This window comes from Tachypleus tridentatus, chromosome 10 (genome assembly GCF_004210375.1).
Source record: "Tachypleus tridentatus isolate NWPU-2018 chromosome 10, ASM421037v1, whole genome shotgun sequence".
Classification (NCBI taxonomy): domain Eukaryota; kingdom Metazoa; phylum Arthropoda; class Merostomata; order Xiphosura; family Limulidae; genus Tachypleus; species Tachypleus tridentatus.
The window spans coordinates 169,662,029-169,685,974 of NC_134834.1; the positions used below are offsets into that span (position 1 = coordinate 169,662,029).

Genomic DNA, 23,946 nt, shown 5'->3' on the forward strand with positions numbered 1-23,946 from the left:
TCGTAATCTAAATAAAAAGAAACATAATCTCAGACAAAGCTCAGTATTGGAATCACATCAGGAAAAAGTGAGATACAAAAAAAAACACAACTGAACAAGATATAAGATAAAGAAAAACCTGTAAGCAGTCATATGGAAAAAACAAAATACAGATGGAAAATTGTTGCTGAAAAGTACCTTAAAATTGTTCAGTTACTCAGGGATAAAGCTGGAAGGCTGCCAGTTGAAGAAACACAGCCAGGAGGTAACTTTGCTTGAAGGACAAAGAGTAAGTATTGGACGGAACAGATTCATTTGTGTAACACACTGGATGACTTGACTAGCGAGCAGAACATTAGGAGGTAAGAGATATGTCTACAATACCAGTTAAGTTAGTCATGCATGGCTCAGGCCAGTGAATATAAAATACATTGTTGGATATAAATAAGTGTTATTATTTGGTTTATTTTATGATTTAATATTTAATTTTCATGAGAATAGTATTAATAGTAAGTTAGTTTTCTAGAAGCGATAGTTATAATAAGTTTTGTTATGTAACTCTGTATCAGTTAAACATTTTATATATAGATTAATTGTTGAACTTGGTTTTCGTAATATTGTTGACATCATTTTCCTCGAAGCTTCTAAGTTTTTCTTCGCTATGTGTAATATTGCTGTCAATAGAGGGCTAGGTATTCCTTGTTTGTTTGTTTTTGAATTTCGCGCAAAACTACTCGAGGGCTATCAGCGCTAGCCGTCCCTAATTTAGCAGTGTAAGACTAGAGAGAAGGCAGCTAGTCATCACCACCCACCGCCAACTCTTGGGCTACTCTTTTACCAACGAATAGTGGGATTGACCGTCACATTATAACGCCCCCACGGCTGAAAAGGCGAGCATGTTTGGTGCGACGGGAATGCGAACCCGCGCCCCTCAGATTACGAGTCGCACGCCTTAACCCACCTGGCCATGCCGGGCTAAACATCTAGGTATCCCTAAATATTTCTGTCGTGTGTTGTAAATATGTGTAGATACAGAAAAGAAGTTAACGTTAGTTAGCGAAAGAAAACATGGGATCAGCCGGCGTGTGAGTGATTAGCTTTAATGGGCGAATTCTTTAGTAAGTTTCACATCTGTATTGTAACAACAGAGACAGGAAAAATAATTTGGGCTCTGCACATGCCTATGTAGAGTTTTGATGAAAAAGTAGACAATTATTTTAATCCCTGGATATAAGTGTGGTAGAAAACAGTTATAAGTGATTTCAAAGTGAATATCACAGCGTTGTATTTTAATAGCAAAGACAAAATAAAATAATCCGTCTTGTCCTTTGGGTTCTAAAGTAACTGAACCAATCTGTGTGCACTTTTGGAGTGAAAGAGAATTATTTAAAGCTCTGAATAAAACTGTGGTAACCCATTAGGTAACATAAGTGAATTTATCGCAGATGGTATAGTAAGAAACAGGGTACAGTAAAATAATTTGTCTTGTCAACTGGGTTCTAAAGTAATAGAACCAGCTTGTGTGGACTTTGGGCAAGACAAGAGAATTATTTATCGTTCTGAATACAACTGTGACAACCAATAGAGTAACGAAGTTTTGTACACACGTTTGACGTATTTTGAATGTACTATTTTAAAACAAGTGGATTGGCGCTGTTTTTATATTGTTGAAATTTATCACCATGAAGTCAGATACCTAATTTAAAGAAGCTGGCCCTATAAAATCTGACACACATCATGATTTTGTCTTCTGCATAGCAATGATATGTTATGTTAAAATACATTCTTTAATTCTGGAATAAGAACAAGAGATTTATTGCAGCCAAGTTGATAAAGTAAAGTGTGCGATATGCAGCAAAGTCACATGGCCCTCTGTTGATGGGATCGGAATTTAGAGTGACTGTTAGATAACAACTGAGTTGCAGGTGAAAGACAGAAACATGTTCTGTCAATATATGTACCAGAAAGAATGAACAGGTGAGAAAAGAAGAAGCAAGTGTCTTTCTGGATTGCGTGAAGCAGCAATGCTGACTCGTGATGTAAGACCTTAAACTGTCATAGTCGTGTCTGTTGATGTGGCCCAGGTGAGAACTCAAAAAACAATATTTTTTGCAGGTGAAATTTATAAATTCTGAACCCTTCTTTTTAGATTCAGGTCTATTTACGTTAATCGCAGAGATTCTGGCAACTGGACATATTTGTTTTATTTCATTGAATCGATATAATAACACCTTTAATTACTGTATCTCAGGTTAACCTGAAGATGACCTAGGAAGACAGAAACGTTGTTCTATGCTTTATTAGTAAAAAGGTTAATGCCCATATCAGCCATTCTGAGATACACTTCTATTTCAAGTGGGTTTCTCGTCATCAAGAATTACCACCAGTTACTGTTTTGTCTCAGATGTTGACTTTCCAATTGATCAAAAACTGATTAAAAAAACAACAACCTATTTTACGATTTCATTTATGATCGTCTGTGGCTGTAGATCAGCAGAGTGTTGACGTCTAGCTTATAAGTCCTCGTGGATATCTGGAACTTGAGTATCCGGAGATAAATGACGAGCAGAAATATGTCCATGTTAGGCAAAGACAATGCTGCATGTAAATAGCATGATGTAACAACAAAGATTATCATGGACTTTGGCACAATAGCGAGACACGTTTCTCCAGATGAGTTTCTTCTCCTTCTGTAGACTAGATATTAAAGCAGCTGTGTAAACTTTTAATACGCATACACGCAATTAAGTGTCAGAAATTTGGCACAAATGTTTCACACCAGTAGTTTCAAATACGAACACTCTATATAGGCCTATATATTACATGTATTTTTTCTGTCAGATGTGTCCTTGTCACTAGAAAATACTGTGCCTAACGTTTTGGAATTATATTTACGAAATTTAACCTGAAAAATCCTTGTTAAGAAAAAGTACAAGATGTTACTTGATCTGCACTCTCTAGGTATCTGTGACAAGTTAGGTGTAGTTGGAATTTTCCCAGCATAACCTTAGAGAACAATCATTAGAAAGAAATGAAGCACGACAAACGAGCCATTTCTGTTGAAGATAATGTTACTTTTCCGCTCCCAACCAGCGCTAGAGGATGCAGACATCACATTGTCTGTCACTGAAATGTGGTGAAGTTTATGCAGTTTCCATGAATGAAGGTGTATATTTGATTCAAGGTGCACCTACTCAAGGTTTTATTGAGACACTGATGGTCATTAGAACTGTCAAAAGTTTGTAACAGAATTTTTGTTTTATGAACTCTAATTATGATGCCATTGCCTAGAGTCGGTCTTTACTTCCATTAAAAATTAGATATTTATTATTTCTGACACAACATTACATTGGTAAAATAAGCCATGGCAATTTTGTTTTGTTTGTTTTGAATTTCCGCGCAAAGCTACAAGAGGACTACCTGCACTAGCCGTCCCTAATTTAGCATTGTGAAACTAGAGGGAAGACAGCTAGTCATCACCACCCACCGCCAACTCTTAAGGTACTCTTTTGCCAACAAATAGTGGGATTGACCGTCACGACCCTCAGATTTCGAGTTGAGCGCCCTAACCACCTAGCCATACCGGTCCTTCCATGTTAATGTTCACCTGAATTTTATGCTACAATTGTAAGGAGAGAGAATTTTAAACTAGTGTTGTGAAAGCATTACGACGGGTGTGGCTTAAAAATGAGCTGAAATTAAGTTATGTTCAGAGTGTTTATTGGCTTGAATACAACCACTGACTATAGTTGCAGTGCATGGAACAAAATTCGTGTTTTGATTTAACACCACAAAAGGTAAGTCCATGATTTGGATGCTTTAATCTACATGAATACATTCAACGACCATAGAGAAAGAATATCACACGAATGACAGACTGGGAAACTACTTAATGTGACTTGAGAGTAACTGGGTTGATTTAATGACTAAAAGAGAGGGAAAGTGAGCTTTTTGATTTTTATGCTATTGATATTGTAGATACTGTTCTAGTTCATGTGGTCATAATTTATTCCGTTGTTGATCACAGCCTGCACAGTGACATCACCACAGTTTATGCAGTGAGGAATAACTTTAGTACAATACAGTGTGAATGTTGACGAGCTTTTCCACGATCAGAAATGTGGTACACTTCTCTGAGTGGGATGTGCCACAAAATAACATGCAGGAACTTGTTTATATTCAACAATGACAGTTAGTGGAAGATTCGTTCCTTCAAAAGTAACAGCAACATTCCAGATACTCTCCTTTGAAACTTTAACGTTTCAGTAGAGTAATCTAACAGTACTATGCACTTGTAGAGTGACTTCTTCATGGAGTTTATCAACCTAGATACGAAACGATGACAGGCAGTAGTCAGAGAATGAGGGAAACTCGGTAACTTTACCTTCTAATCTTTCAACTGAATATTGAAGATTACTCCGTTTGACCAACTTTCATGCGTTAATGATGGAAGAAATAGTTTTAAACTCTAGCAAACTATAATGAATGACATTTACTAATGATGACAGACATCTTCTGATTGTATAATTATAACAGAACGTTGCATAGATTAGCTGTGGGAGTAAGTGGCAGGAGGAATGTCTCAAGTGGTTGTTTGTACTAGAGATGAAGATTCATTTGAGGACTTACATAATTCTTTATTAGTTAAAATACCTTTGATTTCTGGTTAGGTTGACTGGTCTGACAATCGATACCAAACGTTCCTATTTCCATATTTTTAAAAGAAACTGAAGAAAAAGGCTTAATAGTCCATTTATAGACAGAAAAAAAAACAGACAATATCAGAACAGAATCGTTTTGATTAAAACAATGACAAAAGTAAGTAAAATGAAAAAGTCGCTGAAGCTAATAAGAAAAAATAATCATGCTTTTTGCAGTAATCACCAAAGGTATTAGGTTAAATATGTAATAAAATTAACTGAAACTACTAAAACGTCAATCTAACCATTGATAACAAATCTCGACGTTTGCACTTTATAACAACCCATTTTAAAAGTTCCTGAGCCACGTAACTGAAGTACACGTGTTCTTTACTTCTCACTCTAACCAAAAAAAGACAAACGTCTTCAGATATAACTTAACGTTCTCCTTCAGTAGTATTTTACACTATAAGTTCTCACTATGATTCTTGAAATTATAATATCGGAACTTGACGGTCTCAATAATAGCCACTGTTAACAGGTAATTTAGCATTTGAATTCCGGGATCACGTAATCATTTAAACTAGATTATTTAACAAACGTTTAAGATAATAAAGTATTTGAACTATACTGTAATTCATTTGATTTTACCTCCTCGTAACATCTATAGTTACTTAGTATAAAGTTCAGTGGTACTAAAGGTGCGAGGTAACACTGATCGGTTAGTATTTATTTTTTGTTTTAAATTTCAAGGGCTATTTATGCAATCTGTTCCTAAATTTAAGTGGTACACCATAGAAAAGATACGGACTCACACCGCTGAAAACCTGGATCCGATACCCATGGTGGGCAGAGCATAGATAACCCAGTGTGTAGTTTTGTGCTCAATTCCACACAAACAAACTATATGCGTAAGAGAAGCAGTCTAATTAAACAATAAAATAATCAATTTTAAATCTATTATAAATTACCATATTCTAAAGCTTAATAGCAGTCTTATTTCACAAGAGATAAGAACATAAAATTTATCTCAACAACTGAAAAATGTCGATTGAAAATCTAACGAGAGGAGTCAGATTTTTTATTATATTTATTGATATAAAACAACAGAGATTACGATAAAACATCTTTTGTTACAGTGTAGACGTATACGATAGAAAAGGTTGCAAAAAATAAGGGTACTTGATAATAATGTAATTTTGAAATATCTTACATAAGAAGAGAGAGGTTTAATATCTGTATAAGTCCTGGATAATCATTACTGGGTAATTTATTTCCCTATTAGAAAACGTATTGGAACTATTAAATATTGGCTCACCTGTCGTTATATTTATTTTCCTTTCACCAATAAGTTTAACAATGTAAATAAGGTACCGTTTCTATGCGAGTCTCAGGATGGTTCTAGAACTATGGCTTCCGTTTTGCATACAAAAGCAGAATATGATAACCACATCTGTGAAATACCTCTGAAACTCATTTATTTACTAAAGGAATATGTCTCTAAAGATAGATGTTCATACTGCAAGATTATGTAGCGGACTAGTACCAAAGAAAGATTAGTTTGAAGAAGGTGTCAGCATCTACTGTTGCTCATGGAAGAAGAAAATATTGCACTGCCGAGAGGAAAGGACCCGGAGAGCATTTCGGGTGGGGGCAGCGATAAGGTGAGGGGGCTTACTGAGGTTGAAGCTATGCCACAATGTGCCTTAGTATTCTCTGATAGTTACTGCACCCAATGAAAGACAACTAGGGTATATAGTTTGCTGCAACGAAAAAACAAAACAGTCTAATGTTTATCTTAATTAGCGAGTGGGAGACTGTAAGGCTTTGGCCAAAGTTGTGGGGGGATAGGCTGTAGTGTGTGTGTTGCCACATAGCGTCGTGAAAAGCTGCGAGGCTGGGGTTACAGATTAGAGGAATGTACAAGTTTCTTGGAGATATGAGTTGCGGTTACAGCAGATTTACGTGATCACAGAACGAAGCGACTGTGAAAGCACGCCAGTTCGAAGGAATATTTGATATTGAGATAACTAGTTGTTTGAACAGAGGTTTAGGAGTAGTTTACCTATGATTATTCTCTTTACTGCTATTTAATTCAGGTTTATTTATTAGATAATTCACTTAAGTAGGTACAGGTTAGAGCCTGGTTATTTTGGCAGTAGCGTATTTAGGTTGTCGCTAGAGGGAGATTGGCCCCAAAACCCGTGGTCTTAATAGGGGCCCAGTGATAATTTTAAGCGATGTAAGATTACATGGAGTGCAAGGCCCATAAAAACTATTAGCCCCTTGGCCCACACAACCTTAAATCCGTCGCTGTATTTTGGTTTCATTTTACAAGAGGTAGGAGGTTGGAGTTAGTAGATCTATCCCTTTTCGGAGCCGGGACCTGAGGATCCAATTTAGCTGTGCGGAAGGAAGTGGGGAGAACGAGAGTACCTCCAGAAAACTCATTTTCATAGGGCAGGTGCCGAATAATGTGGCTGCCCTGTATCCGTACGAAGTGAACATGTTGCCACAAGATGTAGAGTGCAGCACCGTCAATTTTAGACTAGCTCGCCACCGTGGAATCATCTGGAACAGACTGGTGCCACTCCTGATCTCAGGCCAGTCAAGACAAAAACCTTCATTTGCTAAGTAAAAAACTACAATAACAATAGAGAAAATTTTGATCCAAAACCATTGTACTGGTTATATTACCTGGTGCTGCTAACAAGGTAATACCAAAGGATCCGAACTAGAGGATGACTGATTAGCTGGAGCCACAATTTGAACTGCTGTTTTCATCAGAAAACTCATGAAATTATGGAGAATAGGTAGACGGTGACGACAACAAACATTTGACACGCGTGTGACAGTAGTAAACATTTAATTTTCTAACTTTCCGAAAACCACACATTCCATCTTCAGCAAGCTATACTGAATGATTATTACATATTGAGTAGTAACAGTACAGTAATTTAGTCATTGTTTAACCAATGGGTGTTTTCTCAGGTTAATAGGTGCCCACTTTGCTGAAGGGTCACACAATTATATTTCGGCATAAAAGAATGAAAGGACTATGGTAACTGAAAATGAATCAAATTGCTGATGTTACACCCTGGAATACCTAATAATGACAAAAACACCTTCATATACACCGAGAGCAAGAATGAAATAAATAAATTGAATAAAAAATGGTCATATAAATAATTTGTTGTAGTATATTATGTTGTTAACTGTATAACACTGGGGAACACTCATTTTGTTGCATTTAAAAAAAGACCTTTCTATAGTCAAGTTGAGTGTGTTGATTTCAAATCTGAAGTCGGTTTTTGTCTGCAAGCTACAGATTTTATGCAATTTGACATTTTTATTTATTTTTTAATTTTTCGTTATTATAGGAAATTATAGCAATAGCTTATCAATTTGTTTGTGTATTTTATTCAGGTAGGAATTTGCGTTTGTAACTTTTGCGTTTGTACACTTCATCTGGACAATTTCGTTTAATGCTCCAGCAGTAGTCAGCCATCATACTTTTGTCCCAGCGCCCTTGGTAGCGTTCTTCCATGACCTTTAGGTCTTGGTGGAATCGTTCTCCTTGTTCGTCACTCACAGCCCCCAGGTTGTCAGGTGGCTGTTCAAAAAATGAAGCTTGATGCTCATGTTGCACCCGAGATCACGAAAAGCGAGGAGCATTCTGTTCACAAGTTCACTGTAGTTCTCCGCCTTATTGTTTCCAAGGAATTTCTGAACGACTGCCACAAAAGATAACCATGCTGCCTTTTCTAAAGCGGTCATCTTAGCAACAAACTGATCATCACGAATTAGGGTTCGAATCTGTGGGCCATCAAACACGCCTGCTTTGATCTTCTCAAATGATAACCCTTGTAAAGCTGTGATGATGTGTTGGAAACATTCACCTTCGGTTTCCAGTGCCTTGACAAATTGCTTCATCAAACCTAATTTGATGTGAAGAGGAGGAAAGATGATCTTATCTCTGCTTACAATTGGGTCTTGTATGATATTTGGCATGCCTGCTTCAAGGGTGACACGAATAGGCCAGTCCTTCTGGACCCAATGTCTGTCTCATGCTCGGCTGTCCCACATACAGAGGAAACATGGAAACTTGGTGAAATCTTTCTGTTGTCCAAGAAGAAAGTTGACCATCTTTAAGTCTACACAAATGATCCAATTGTGCTCATGATATTTTAATAAGTCCATGACCATTCTCATATCATCATGGTCTTCCCGCAAGTGCACTGAGTGACCGACAGGTACTGTTCCATAAACATTCCCATTATGTAAAAGAACACACTTTAGACTGCGTTTTGAACTGTCTAAAAAGAGTCTCCATTCAGCAGGACTATAGTAAGGTACACCCAGTTCTTTGAGAAGCCCTTGGATGTCATGGCAGTAAACAAACTGTCTGTCTTCTGAAAAGAAGGTCACTAAAAGCTGGTCACGCTTTCTGAAATATGATACTTTAACAGAGTGATCAACAAGATTTCTGCCTTGTAATCTTGATGCCAAAAGCTCTGCTGCTTTCTTTGAAAGACCTAAATCCCGCACTAAATCATTCAGTTCAGCCTGGGGAAGAGGCTTGGGGACGGGGAAAGGTTCAGTGTCTGAAGAACAGTTCTCCGATTGTGTACACTTTTCTGTCAATTCACTGTCACAACTGTCTTGTTCGCTTATATCATGTCCAATGTCTTTATCGTCCAATGAAGGCAAGCCTTTGAAAACTGGAACAGGAACTTCTTCAGAGTGCGGAGCAGGCCGAATAGCTGAGGGAATGTTCGGATACGTAATCTTATGTCGGTTTCTCTTCCCAACACCCGTTGTGTTTACCATGCAGAAATAACAGTCAGTTACATGGTTGGTGGGTTCGCGCCAAATCATTGGAACACCAAAAGGCGGACCATTGCGTTTTCCTTTGGTCCAGTCTCGAAGCATTTCCTCACAATTGTGGCACACAACATGAGGAGCCCATTGCTTGTCTTGATCACCAAGATGAACTTCAAAATATGCCTTGTAGGCACGCTTGAGGAACGAGGATATGTTACGTCTCTGACGATTGAGTGTGTAGCATCCATATATGTAGCAGAAGGCATCAGGCTTGTTTCTGAAATGATATCTATTTTTGGAAGCCATGTTTGATCTGAAACAAAAGAAGAATAAATATTAAAGCTATCTATATATATGGACGTGAAAATGCTTATACATGGTTTACGCAAGTTCACATTTGTACAATTTCATTAACCAAACTCCTTCAGAATCAGTTGAAATATCCAATGCAATAGTGTTCCCCATATAAGAAAGAATAAGAAAATAAATAAGATACGTGATGATTTCAACGTTTTCTGCAATCAAGAACGTAGACGTTATAACTGATCATTGTTAAACAAAACAAATACCCTTACATTACAAACCCCGAGAACATTTTCAATTCAGAAGAAAATTAAGATCTGTTCGTTTGTTTTAGAACAGAGTCGTATTGAGTACGTATCTCAGTACGGCTTGTACGGGTATTAACACTTTTACTGATAAGTGGATAACAACTGAGATACATTTCTATTTCAAGTGGGTTTTCCGTCATAAAGAAAGTCGTATTGAGCTATCTGTTTTGTTCATTGAGAAGAATCGAACTCCGAATTTTAGCGTTATAACACCGTAGACGTATCTCTATTCCACGGAGGAGCCAAAAGAAAGAAAAAGAGACAAGCGCAGAGACGTAACATTGTGGATTGCAAGTGATGAATGTATATAGGCTGAGAGCGTTCATCGAACAAAAAGCAATAGAATATTGATTTATTCTTATTAGAGGAATTCCAAGACATTCTAATACTCAAGCTACTAGATTTTCTACTGAGTTATTAGACAAAAGACTGGAAAACTGTAATGGGTGTGGACTTCACAGCCAAAATGTTTCATAGACGGAGGTAATCCATTGGGTGTCATTACCGACGTGTCTGTATATATGTGAATGTGTGCTTACCGGAAATATTACTTTAAATTTTTTTTGTTTTTTTATTGGCAGCTGTCCAGTAATACAGTTGTGTGCCAAGTGGCTATGTTGAGCATGGGTCCGAGTATCTATTTATAAATCCGTACATTGCACATCCATATGTAAATGTCGCTCTGCTTTAATCGAATAGAAGAAACTGTGTTATTCATAATAGAAGATATTACAAGGTAAAGGTTTATATTAGTAGATATAGTAAATTTTCGAAGTTAAACAAAGATCTACTGCTATGAGAGAAATGAAGTGGGAAAAATACTTGCTTAAAATCATACAAAACTATTAAAAAGTGATTACGAATAGATTATATCAGCAGAAAGGCAGAATAAATGGTTTCAGTGCTTTATGGAAAGTTATTTTGAAAATTAGAAAGTCGTTTTGTGGGGCTCATCAAATATGACATCAAATACTTTATAAACAAAGTGGCCCGTGATGTTAGTAGAGTATTTGATATAAAGGTAGCCTACAAAGATTAAGGAAAATAAAGGCCCTGCTTCGATATCTATAACTGTACACGTTTCAAATAGACTAAGAAACACCCAGGACTTTCACACTCACATCACGTGTGGTAAATCAGAAGAAAGCTGTTATACTCGTAGTAAAAAGGAAAGTTTTCAATGCATGAGAATCGAAACATGATAAATCAACAAGATTATTGTTTGTAATAAGAATTTAAGGAGTCTGTGGTATGTGGGCTAAGATCCTGTCAAGACAAAGTGAGATAAACTTCATAGGAAAGTCATTTGCTGAAATAAAAGAGTATTTGAGAGGAATTCTAAACTATAAAGCTTTCTTTTTGAAGTGGGATTTTCTCAAGTTGTCATTAATTTATGAAATGTCTTTGGAACTGTGATTAGATAGAGGGCAAGAGGTATGTTAAAATACATAACAGCCTTCCGGTTTAACATAACATTTTGGGAGAACATGAGACCAACTGGTCCATCTCAGATGTTCTACACTCTAAACTAAATTAACTTAAAAAATCTTTTAATGACTGTCCTTATAATTCATATTTTTATCAATACTTTTCTTAAACTCATTTCAATTTACTGCTTCTGCAACATCTGATGGCAACCCTTTCCAAAGGCCACCCTATTATAAAAATAAAATTGCCTCAGTTGAAGATTACTCTTACAATGCCAGAATTTATACTTATGTCCCCTACTCCTACTATTCCCGCTGTGAAATATGAATAAAAGAATGATGCATCATTACTTTCAATTCCCTTTACTATTTCAAACACCTCAGTCAGATCCACTATAACTCTTCTGTTTTCCAACAGAAAACTATTTAAGAGATTTCAACTTCTCCTTAGTTGACAACCTCTCTATCCCAGAAGCCATTCTAGCAACCCTTCTTTGAACCTCTTTCTTTTGAACCTTTGAACCCAATATTCCAAATATGGTCTAACCAGTGACCTGTACAATGAAATTAACTCCCCAGTGTCACAACGGAATGTCTGCGGACTCATACCATTAGAAATAGGGTTTCAAATTATGATAACCCACAAGCATTATCTTGCATTTATTATAACTTAACTCCATCTGCTATTTATTGGACCAACTTAATAAATGATCTAAATCCTTTTCTAAAGCAGCAGTATATTATTCACAGTTAGCATCATGCAAGACTTAAATATCGTCTGCAAATGCAACTTACTGACAATTTCTTCATTTATATTATAGATGTAAATAAAAAATAGTAAAGGTTCTAAGGCTGAGCCCTTGGGTTCCCCACTTGTGATATTAATTCAGTTTAACTGAACTCTATTTATAACAACCCTCTGCCTTCTTCTATCCATCCATTATTTTATACAATTTGCTAATTTATTCACCACACCTATAGAGTCAATTTTTTACAACACTTTTTTGTGTCCCCTTGTCAAATGCTTTTAGGAAATTCAGAACACCAAATTTACACCCATACTCTCATCTTCGTAAGCAGTAACATTTTAAAAAACTGTCAAAAGATTTGTAAGGAAAACTTTCCCTTAGTGAAAGCATATTTACTATTCAGTGAAATTATGAAATTGTTAAATAGCTTTGTAATGAATTATTTTAACAGACTTTCGAAAACTTTTTCCACAAATGATGTAAGACTAATGAGTCTGTAATTACTGGGGCAAATTTATCACTTTCTTCTAAAAAAGGAGTTACATTAGCTAACTTCCAATCCTCTGGTACCTGACCACTATTCATTGACTGATAAAAAATAGTAGTAAGTGGCTCACATACCCAATCTTTAACTTTCTTTAAAACCGTTAGGGAAATATCTGGGCCACAAGCCTCGTCGTTCCTCTAACTTTCCCAATTTTTCTTCAACAGCTCAGAATTAACGCAGTCATTTTGTATGAATAAGATACGTTTTTTATCTCAAAATATTATTACTTCCAAAATCGGACTGTTAAATAAATGTGTTATCATTTTAATGGTTGAACTAAGACATTTCTTTCTTCTCGCTTTCTTGTTTACATCATAACAATATTAAATTAACTAATATATCACTGGTGGCATTATGGATTAAGCTTTCTTCTCGATCTTAATGAAGTTAACGGAATTTTTAAAAATTGTTGATGAAGATTTATTTCATGATTAACTAGTGATATAGCCTTAGTCGGTTTGAATCACACAAAAACGTTTGTTGATTTAATATAGCCTTGGCCATATGTTTGTATACCGTTTTACACTGATGTTATTGTTTACATGCATAATTATTGAGTAAATGTACGTGTAGTAACACAGAAAGTAGCATATGATTGGACAAACACGTATGAGTTGTTACTCTAGCTTGTATAAGTTCTTTAAAGCACATGTACGCATGTTTTGTACAAAAGGATTTGCTTTTGGTATATTCTTTTTGAAACAGATCAGTGCTTTGTTCAGACTATTTCTCTGTACTTGGTGTAGAGTCATGCCTCGTCACGTGCCAGCAGTTACAGGGCGATAAATTTTTTGATTGTCCAAAAATGATATGAAACAAATAGTCGTTGCCAGAACAGTAAAGTGCGTTCAGTTTACTGTATTCAGAATCCTGAAGCGTCACTTGGCTACAGGAAATGTTGGTAGTTAGGACGAATTCAGCGTAGAACGTTATCAGATGGCGTTGCACGTGTGTCAATCTTGAGACACACATAGAGACAATGCTGTCATCAAAGAGGGTGCATTGCGCGAAGTAGATCAATATGTTTCAACGTGGCTATATTTATTTCATTAGTTTTATGTTACATTTTCTGACCATTTATGTAAATAGTCAAGAAAAAAAAAAGACGTTTAGTTAAATATTACGCACTAATTAAAATTTACTGTTTCATCAGTCTGACTTTGTGCTATCAATATAACAGGAGAAAATATATCATTTCGCATATGGTACATTATACTTTTAACTTACATGAGTTTAACAAGGATGGAAGGTATTACTGTACTTCTACTTATAATACATCATCAATGTCTGGACTTAATTATGTTAAAATCATAATGTTAGTGACAATTTTATTGTCCGTAATAATTTAACAAATTAGATGTCATTGATTATTTGAATGAACAAGATCATAACTTACGTTTTTGTTTTCTATTATATTTATTTATCTGTATTACGTGTATTTTACAAAGGTAAACAATGTTACTCGGGGTTGTATATAGATTTTAATATACATTTAATTCCATACGTTTGACAAAGATGTTTCTGCATGGAAAGTATGCTATCTCACAAGATAAAGGTCAGTTCTGAGTGGACCAAGTCTATTTCACAATACACAGTTCAACGGTTTCGCTTGTCCATATAAAAACGTTTATAATTCATTGGTGTTACATATGTATCTATATTATATTTAATATTGAAAATAAATGTTTTAAACTCTACATAGTCATGTATTTTCTATATAAGTTTAATGTTCGTCATACTTCAACTACAACGTAATTCACTGAACTTAAGAGTCAGTAATCATAGTTCTTCCAGTTTACACAGTGATAGAAAACATTCAATATAAGTTTTCAATATTTGACGGGACATTTCGGTTATTACGTAACTAATACATAATTCCTACTTTATACTGTGACAGTCAGCATCGAATAATTTTCAGAATGAAAGATCTATTAAATTCTACCTTTAATATCTAATAAAACATGTGAAATGTAGAAGATTCCATTATACTCTAATATCTAATTATTATATTAAATATCTCGTATTGTTATGGTATTAAATACTGCCATTATATATTCAGGCGAAATAATGCACAGAAAGAGTTCTTGATATACATGACAAAGGTGATTTTCGAGTTGGCTAAGTGTATTTTGCAATATACAGTGAAATCTGGTTCGGTCATCCGTATATGAACGGTTGTCAATCAGTATACATTTACTTTTAATTCAAAATTCATGAGAATACTGTATCTTATAGGTAAATAGTGATAATAATTGACAACTAATCTGAACGAAGTATGATATTTTAATATATTTCTGAACTAAATGAAACAAGTATTGTTATAGACCTATTTTGATAACGTGTACGGATATTCATCTAGGATATAGTCCCACTATCCATCAGCTGTGAGAACCTATACGAATTAAAGATAAATGTATGTTTATAATTCGGTAGGATTTATTTCCTTCTGTTGCCTCAAACTGTTGAAGAGACAGAAAACGCGGGCCCGACGGGTTAATGCGTTCAACTCGTAATCTGAGTGTCGGGGGTTCGAATTCTCGTCGCACTAAACATGCTCGCCCTTTCAGCCGTGGGGGAGTTATAATGTTCGGTCAATCCCACTATTCGTTGGCAAAAGAGTAGCCCAAGAGTTAGCGGTGGGTGGTGATGAGTAGCTGCCTTCCTTAAAGTCTGCTAAATTATGGACGGCTAGTGCAGGTAGCCCTCGTGTAACTTTGCGCGAAATTCCAAAAACAAACAAAACAAACAGAAAATGTAGAGACTCTGATCGACTACTGTAAGTCGTTTTCATATCATTTTTATTGAATAATATTATTTTATGTACAAAGTTACTTCATTTACCTTTTTCTTTTACAGACACTCAACGTTGAAGGTATATAAATTTACCGAGGAGTCAAGCGATCGTCTATTATGGAAGAAGTAAGTTTTCAAAACTTATATATATATAATTCTTATATATGAAATTAATTTCCTTTACAAAATTATATTTATAGATACATTTCCCTGTCTTTTAAAGGTATTTGCTAAAAGTCTCCGAGAGGAGTACAGATATTTTATCGCTAGAAAGTGATTAAGAGAAACAGAGAGTATAATTAAACTTACACAACATATAATGTATTTTTTATTTGTTTGTTTGAAGTGAAGCACAACGTTACACAATGAGCTATCTGTGCTCTGCCCACCACGGGTATCTAAACCCTGTTTCTTGTGTTCCGCAGACATGCCACTGTGTCACTGGGGGCTGTATTGTTTAATCCTAAATCACACGGCTCACAAACGTTACGGACACGCTTACTAAGAAAATGAAAAAAAAATCCACAAAAAATACCTAAATAACAGAGATAAATTAAGAAATAAACCAATTGGTAAATGCTTACGTAATAAGTCATTTTTGTCACCTAAACGGCTGTTAAGTACAATCGAAAAAGCCAATCAAAGCAAAATAGAATACCGTTAGATCACATAGATAACTCATTCAAAATTGAAGTTACTACTTTGGAAGTACCAGTAAGCAGCGCCAAACGTAAATTATAAAACATTAGTCGTTATAGACTTAAAATAAAGGGAAAGTTACTGCTATAAATAATAATGATGACCTTTGCTGTACTAAGTCTATAGTACGAGTCTTAACATCGATTATAAAAGATCCCAAATATAACTGTAATAGAAAGTAAGGACGATCGCTGCTTACACGCGTGTCTGAAGACTAACATACTTTGTTTAATGTTCCAGAAGAATCGTGCGGAAGGGAAGGAATTTCTGAATTTGAACGTCATGTAAATATTCTAAATCAAGTTGTATTTCAGGAAAATTTCAACCGTGTAATTTATAAGGGTTCTTCACGTCCCGAAAATATATTCATGTGGTACCATGATCATCGTTTTGAAGTTATCACGTCAATAAAAAGTTTCCCCGCGGTGTGTTATTACTGTTCAAAATGTGGCAAGGCATTTGAGCATTTAAAGAAACGTCATTGTTCAGGATATTGTAATGTTTGTTACAGTAATAAGTACTTGAGAGATCAGCCCATAGTTTTTGCTTGTTGTAACAGATTTTCTAAATCAGCCTATTGTTACGATACGTATAAAATAAAGAATGGTGAACAAACAATCTTTATGAGAACAGCTTTACTAATGTAGAAATTGTTTTGTTATTACTAACACAAAGAAACTTAATTCAGAATTTCATTGATATGGCAAAATCATATGTGTAGGATGTAAATTGTATGTTTAAATATTTTCTCCAGGATAAAGAAGTCATTTTTTCGAGATAGATTAGGAAACTAATTTATGAGTTAAAATATTGTGTGGTCCAGGGTATTAACAGTAACGAAACAGTTTTAAAAGGTTATAATGTTATAATACATATGAAAAATTTTCTAAGTTATTTTTTGATTAAAGAACATAATGATATGAAAGGATGTGTCGGATCTTTTATTCTGAACTATTTTATTCGTCAATGGATAAAATCAAACACTTTCATAAATGGCGGGAAAATAAGTGTCATGACCATGAAAAGTCTCAGAGTAAGAATAACTGCCAGTTACAGTTTTATGTCTTTGTAACTGTTTCCAAAAATGTTTGGATTATAAGAACTACATCAAATGTATTTTCCTCATCTTTTCAATACTAAATCGAATCAGGAGTATCAAGAATCTATACAGATGCCAATTTTCACTCTCCTGGTACCGTGTAAGCATCCATAAGACAAAAGTTACTTGATTGTCAGCGACAAGTAGAAGAGCACATCTTTGATTTTAAAGAGGAGATGTACAGGTAAGAAAAAATAACACGACCAATGTTGATTATTTTTAAATGTTATTTTGATGAATGTTATGTTCATCATTCTTTAAATACTGTCTATTAAATATAAATATACTTCAACCGTACCGTCTTCAATTGAGGAAAGAGTTTCTCACATCTTGTGACGTAGATCCCATTCATATGCATGGCTGTACACAGAATCAAATTTATACCATAATGTTCTACAGTTCTAATATCTAATCATGAACACGTTACGACCGATATTTACAGCTAAGTAAGTATCTAATGGTGAGATTGTGCACATAAATATCACAGTGGTTAAATCCGACATTCAATAAACAGTGGTGAGAAAAATAATTCCTGAGTTATAGATAGATAGTTTCTGTGTGGAACAACACACGATCTATGAGTTTTACGGGCGCTGTTACTATGGTCATAATAAGTTATGACAGTGAAACAAAGAATGTAGTTTTAAATAGACCCTTGAGGTTTGTTAACAATCGTATTATTGAAATCCAAAATCAACTTGAAACTTTCAAAACAGTGCACGTTCGTCTGAAGTTAAATCGCCCCCTGCTAGTACAGCGGTATGTCTCCAGATTTACAACGCTAAAATCAGGGGTTCGATTCCCTTCGGTGGGCTCAGCAGATAGCCCGATGTAGCTCTGCTACAAGAAAAACACAAAACACTGAAGTTAAATCATATACTTGAGAGGTTAGGTTCGTCTGTTTTTATTATGATATGGATAGTATTGTCTACATTTAAGAAGGATCGAACGATCCGTTTCTAGGACATTATTGTAAAGAGTCTACACATGAGTTGGATGGACAGTTTATAACATCGCGGATCAGTGATGATAAAAAACTGTGGGTACTTACACGACGACGGAGAATCATGCTGTAAGATAGGATGGCTTATCGTCACTTTGACCAACAATGAAAAATGGAACTTCACAATAATGAAGTATAAGATGACAGACATATTCATAATTTTTTAGTTTTCTATTCCTGTGACTAATCATAAAAAGATTTAAAGACTTAGACCATTTACAACAAGGAAGAAAAGAATAACTATCATACATTTTATACTAAATAACAAATACTTCTGTACTTTAACAACCTTCCATGTGGATACTGATTTTTTTCATCTAATGAAATTAACTCCTCGTCATGACCTATGGACTGAAATGAGAGCGTGAGCAGGGCTTTGGGAACAGATCCCAAGTGTACTCAAACATGATCTATTGAAGGTAAATCCCATTTTATGTGTTTTTTACTACAGTTCGAGATGTATAACTGTCTACTATAGTCTTTTACATGTGTAGTATTAGGTCCAACAAGAAATGATAAAACAGAGTTTGTAAGCTCGGTTATATATCCCATTCCTGAAAACATCGTATGATGTTTAGGTGAATTTCCATCATTGTATATAACATTAATGCAAAGTACTCCTAATATTCAGTTTGTTAAAGGCTTACCTGTTTAGAATCTGATAAATAAAATATTTTCATCACTGACGATCTTATGAGTGAAATTGGAGAAAATAAATGAGTGTCTCAGTTTTCTACACGTGGAAGTCACCATTTAAATTTATCAGTGTTTTGAATTGTACAGAAACTATTTCATCAGAGTAGAAAAATGTGTAACATTAGTTTAAATTATCAATATATTATTTTGTTCAAGAATGTCAGAGACAATTCTCAGCTGAACGTTTTAGCGAACCAAATGTTTCCAGAATGTGTTAATTATTTTGGAAAAAATTGCTCAAAATGTGATGGCTACTTGCTCACCGATTTGAAACTGTAAACGTCTGAACAGTCTCTATGGAGGATCGGAATTTTTCCTGAAGAATAAGTTATAATACACACATCAAAATATTGTTTGTTTGTTTTTTGTGCACAGACACACAAAGGATATCCGCCCTAGTCATCCCTACGTTAGAAGTTTAAAACTAGAGGGAAGGCAGCTAGCTAGTCATCACCACCCACCATCAACTGTTAGGCTACTATTTTATCGTCACAATATAATGACACATGTTTGGTGTGAAGGAAAAATCGAACCCATGACACTCAGATTACGAGTCGATGATCTTAACCATTTGCCTATTTCAAACCATGTATCAAACTAAATTAAAATTGATGTTTAACTGAATATATGCTCTGTTATTTTTATGACTGTTAAAGTGATAGAACTAGAAGGATTTTATTCTATTTATTTGATCGTCGTCAGTGTTACTGAGTGATGTGACACATTCATCTCATTCTGTGATAATATGGTAACGTTGACCATCCTTACCTGTAAAATGTGGCTAGATTGTTGAGAGAGAACTTTACTATAGCTTTTACAAAAGGAAGAGGGAAAGCCATCTGATAAAAATTCATTCATACAACTTGGAATGCTTGGATGTCCTATGGTTAATTAACTTCCAAAATAAATTCTGTATTGTTTTATTTTTCATATTAAACATCATTATAATTGTAGGGTGAAAAAAGTAGATACTATATTTAAATGTGTTGTATATAAATAAACAGGTTTTATATGTTGTACATGCAATATTTTTCCATTTATTTATCATAACACTTAGAATTAAAAAATATCAAAAGTTGCCTCATGAATTACCTAAAGCAACACATAAACAGATTAAAGGGATGATTATTGGAGCTCAAATGAATTTATTTTGATTATTTGTGAATGCTCTTTAAATGTTTTAAAGGGTAACCTTTTCATAGCAAACATACAAAACCTAGAAACTTGACTACACAAGTTATTATTGAGAGTGTTGGTTCTTAAGATAGTATAAATTAAGCAAAAGAGAAACTTACTAATACAAAAATGAGTGTCTTTATCATTACGTTTAGTATCAACAGCTTTATTATTTAGGGGTTTGGCAGGGTGGGCTACTGATAAAGCTGTTGGAATGTAACAACATGGCAAAATGAATGGTCTTTATTCCTGAAAAACTGGTATATTCTCTTTATCAACTCAAAGTTTATCAAAGGTCAGTACATAAAATATTAAACTCTAGATATGAGAGTTTATTATGAGAGGGTTGACAATGTGCTTCCAAGATATAAAAAGAAAGATAAAATATTACTAAACTTGATATAATCCAGTGGGAATCTAACGTACAATGATCATGAAGAATTGGTGATTAGTGGACGATCTGTCCCAGTTCCAAACAATAACATAATCAACCTAATCAATAATGTGCTTCGAAAGTGAACGTATTTTAACTCTACTGGATGGAAAGTATTGACAGAAGAATGATCAGACATAAATATTCTCCAAGAAGTTGTTGGAAATGAAAACAGAAGGAAATATATGGAGTATGATACACGTGTTTAAAAGGCTTAAACGTACTGTATCTAAACTGGTTTATTTTTAATGAAGTAGTATTGTATTATTCATTCATTTGAGTCTTGAATGTCATCATGGAGTGTTGAGAGCCTATTAAGTTTAGTGATATCTGCAGCCACCTAAGAATTAACATCGTCAGTTGTAAAGGTCGAGTTATTTCTATAAAGCTGATAGTAAACCACATGAAAGTAGGCATATAGAAAATGATGTCTAATAAAACTCTAATAACTATCTATCATAACCCTACATATCCTGTTATTTTTGGCGGAGAACAGCTTTTACTTAGATCTGTGAAATCACTTAGTAAATCCATTACTCCAAATGGACAAATCGATTGGATACGTACATTCTACACCTACCAGTAAGATTAAGTTTTTGAGAAACTGAGTTTTCGTTTCAGGGATCTAAAAACAATGGTAGGCTAATTAAGTGGATCTTTCTAGCCTAAGTAAATAATATAATAGTCAGTTTAAGTACTTACTCATGTCATAGACGTGTTTTCTATACATGCTTGGTGGTTGTTCCACTCGAAAATCAGAAATGTGCAACACTTGTAATATATTTCAAACAAATTTTAAAACAGGGCCAAAAACTCTATAAACTTCAAACCAATGCTGCGATTGAATTTACTAATAGTTTTTTCAACGATATTTCAAGGAACAAGACATTCACTTCTTTACCATACAAAACGAACTAATGGAATTTATAAATATTGAAACATTTTGTCAGTGCATATAATTAATGACATCATAGCAACATTAAAATAAGACAAACAGATATTAATCATTCTAATAAGTTGTGGTGTGGAAAACTCTTTTTCTTTTTAAATAGGCGATGAGGTTCATATTAACAAAATGAAACGTCAATTTAAGAAAGGCTGTATGTATAGATGGACAAACGAAATATTTACGATTTGCGAGAAAACAGAAAGAAATCCACCAAGGTACAAACTGCAAGACTAGGTAGCGTTACCTTTATCTGCTTTTTGAATTTTTATGTTTTTGTCTTGTTTTAGGTTTTTAATGGAATTAATGTCTCTTTTTGTAAGATTGTTTTTTAGCTTTGTGTTTCGTGAAATTATGTTGATGGTTTTGTAAGAAATTTTTTTTAAAAAATTGTTTAAGATGTTGTTTTTAGGTGTTTCTGTAATATATAAATTTTTAATTTTACCTGGGAAGTTTGGCTGTTGGATAGGTCAATAAAATTATCTAAGTTGTCTTCTTTCTGTTGGTTGAAACTTATTGATGTTGATTTTGGTTGTTTCCTCCAGTATGGGTTTTTGTTCTCTGTAGAAAGTATCACAAGTCTCCTGGCTAGGTCTTCTAAACATGTTTTGATTTCTATGGTTGGAATGTACCTAGGTGCTATTGCGAAGTTGAGTCCTTTGTTAAGTAGATGTATCTTGTCTGTGTTTAATTGTCGGTCGGATCTGTTAATTATGATGTTAGTCAACGGTTTGTCGTGATGCTCTTTCTGTTTTTTCTTAGTTTATCTAGTTTTTGTTGTGGCAGATCTTTTTGGCTCTGTCGTTCTTAGTATTGATTTGGTTTATGTTTCGTTGTATAAGTCCGTAAATTTCTGGTTTAATGCAGTATGCCAGTTGACGGTCTAGGTTCATTTTTTGTTTTTGTAAGTCATGTAGTTCTTTGTATTTTGTGTTCAACATGGCTTTAAGTAGTTTTTTCTGTAAATTTTGGATAATGTTTGTGTATTTATTAAAATTTTTTGAAAGCTTTACCTTTACTGTTGTGTAACTTTGCGCAAAATTCAAAACAAACAAACATTATTCAACATGGATCATTTGTACGCGGTGTTACCCAGTAACCGTTCTGTGAATTATTTTGCTAACAATGCTCTTACAAACTATATGACTTCTTTCGAAGTCTATCATCCTTAAAGGTTCGTGAAAAGTGGCCCTTGTCGAATTTCAGTATCCACAAAGCTGATATAAGGTGCCCAACAGTACAAGCTGGTTACCATATGTTTTAGACTCCCATTCTGTTGCTATAATAAATTATTTTAGATCAGGTCATTACAAATAAATTTAATACTGAATTAGAATCTTAAACCAAGTAGAATATACATTTCCTAAACAAAACAATAAACTTATGCTTACTTATGATTCGTTCGACTGTAAAGGAAGCACAAACATGAATGATCAAGTCTTTATAACACTTGATCCAGTACTATCGGTTGTACTTGGATTTAGTAATAACCACATGATAACGGAGACTACTATATTTCGATATATTGTAATTTGCATGGTGGAATTATTGTTTACTCAGATAATGTGGATCCTCGTATTGTTGGTGATGCGCTTGTAGCACATTCGGATATCTTTATACAGAACAAGTTCATATGGTGTAAGCTAAAACTTCGACTAGTTCGAAGTTTAAGTGTTAATTTTGTATTATGCCAAACGATCAATCGTGATTCAAAACTGTATAACAACACGTTTCTATCTATGCTAGAAATGCCAAGTTTAGTCAGTCAGTCGCTTTGTCACACTCTAAAGCATTTCAGAAAAAAGACAGCTAAATATCCTTTGCAATATATATAGTGTGAAAATCGTTTTCAATTCCCCATGGAAACGTAGAAGCATCTACTGGTAATGCACTTGTAGGTCAAGTACTACACATTTGTTTTAGATGTGTTGATAACGATGCAGTTAACGGGTCTTGGGAGAAAAACCCGTACAATGTCAAACACTTCCATCTCAATTTCGTAGCAATCAACGTAGACGAAAAACAGATTATCGTTCGATCTATACAGTCAAGAGTTTGATGCTGAAGTATGTACACGAAGCTAGTAAACATCGTTTAGTGAAACGTGAAAGCACATTAACGACCAAAGAACTGATTAGGATATGACGAATACTCATAACGATATCCATTCTTTGATTTTGATCTTACATCAGATGTATCTGCTAGAGATTTACACTTTAACTTGGCGAGACAGGGAAGTCTACGAAATGAAATACATCTTGATAGCTTTACCCAACACTATAAATTTTCTAGCTCAAGCAGAACGTCAATTAGTTTTAGAAAAT

At 34.5% G+C, this 23,946-nt stretch overlaps 1 long non-coding RNA gene across 5 annotated transcripts in view; it reads left to right on the forward strand.

Moving 5' to 3' along the window:
- Window positions 1-230: 230 nt before the first annotated feature.
- LOC143230891 (uncharacterized) overlaps window positions 231-23,946 on the forward strand; it is a 71,745-nt gene continuing 48,029 nt past the window's right edge. For 3 of the 5 annotated variants that reach the window (XR_013016662.1, XR_013016663.1, XR_013016666.1), the window contains exons 1-2: window positions 231-341; window positions 15,634-15,696. This is a non-coding gene — a long non-coding RNA (uncharacterized LOC143230891). Of the gene's footprint in view, window positions 342-15,633; window positions 15,697-17,419; window positions 17,553-19,442; window positions 19,954-23,946 lie in introns of those variants that run through there. The other 2 variants (XR_013016665.1, XR_013016664.1) reach the window with 2 other exon arrangements.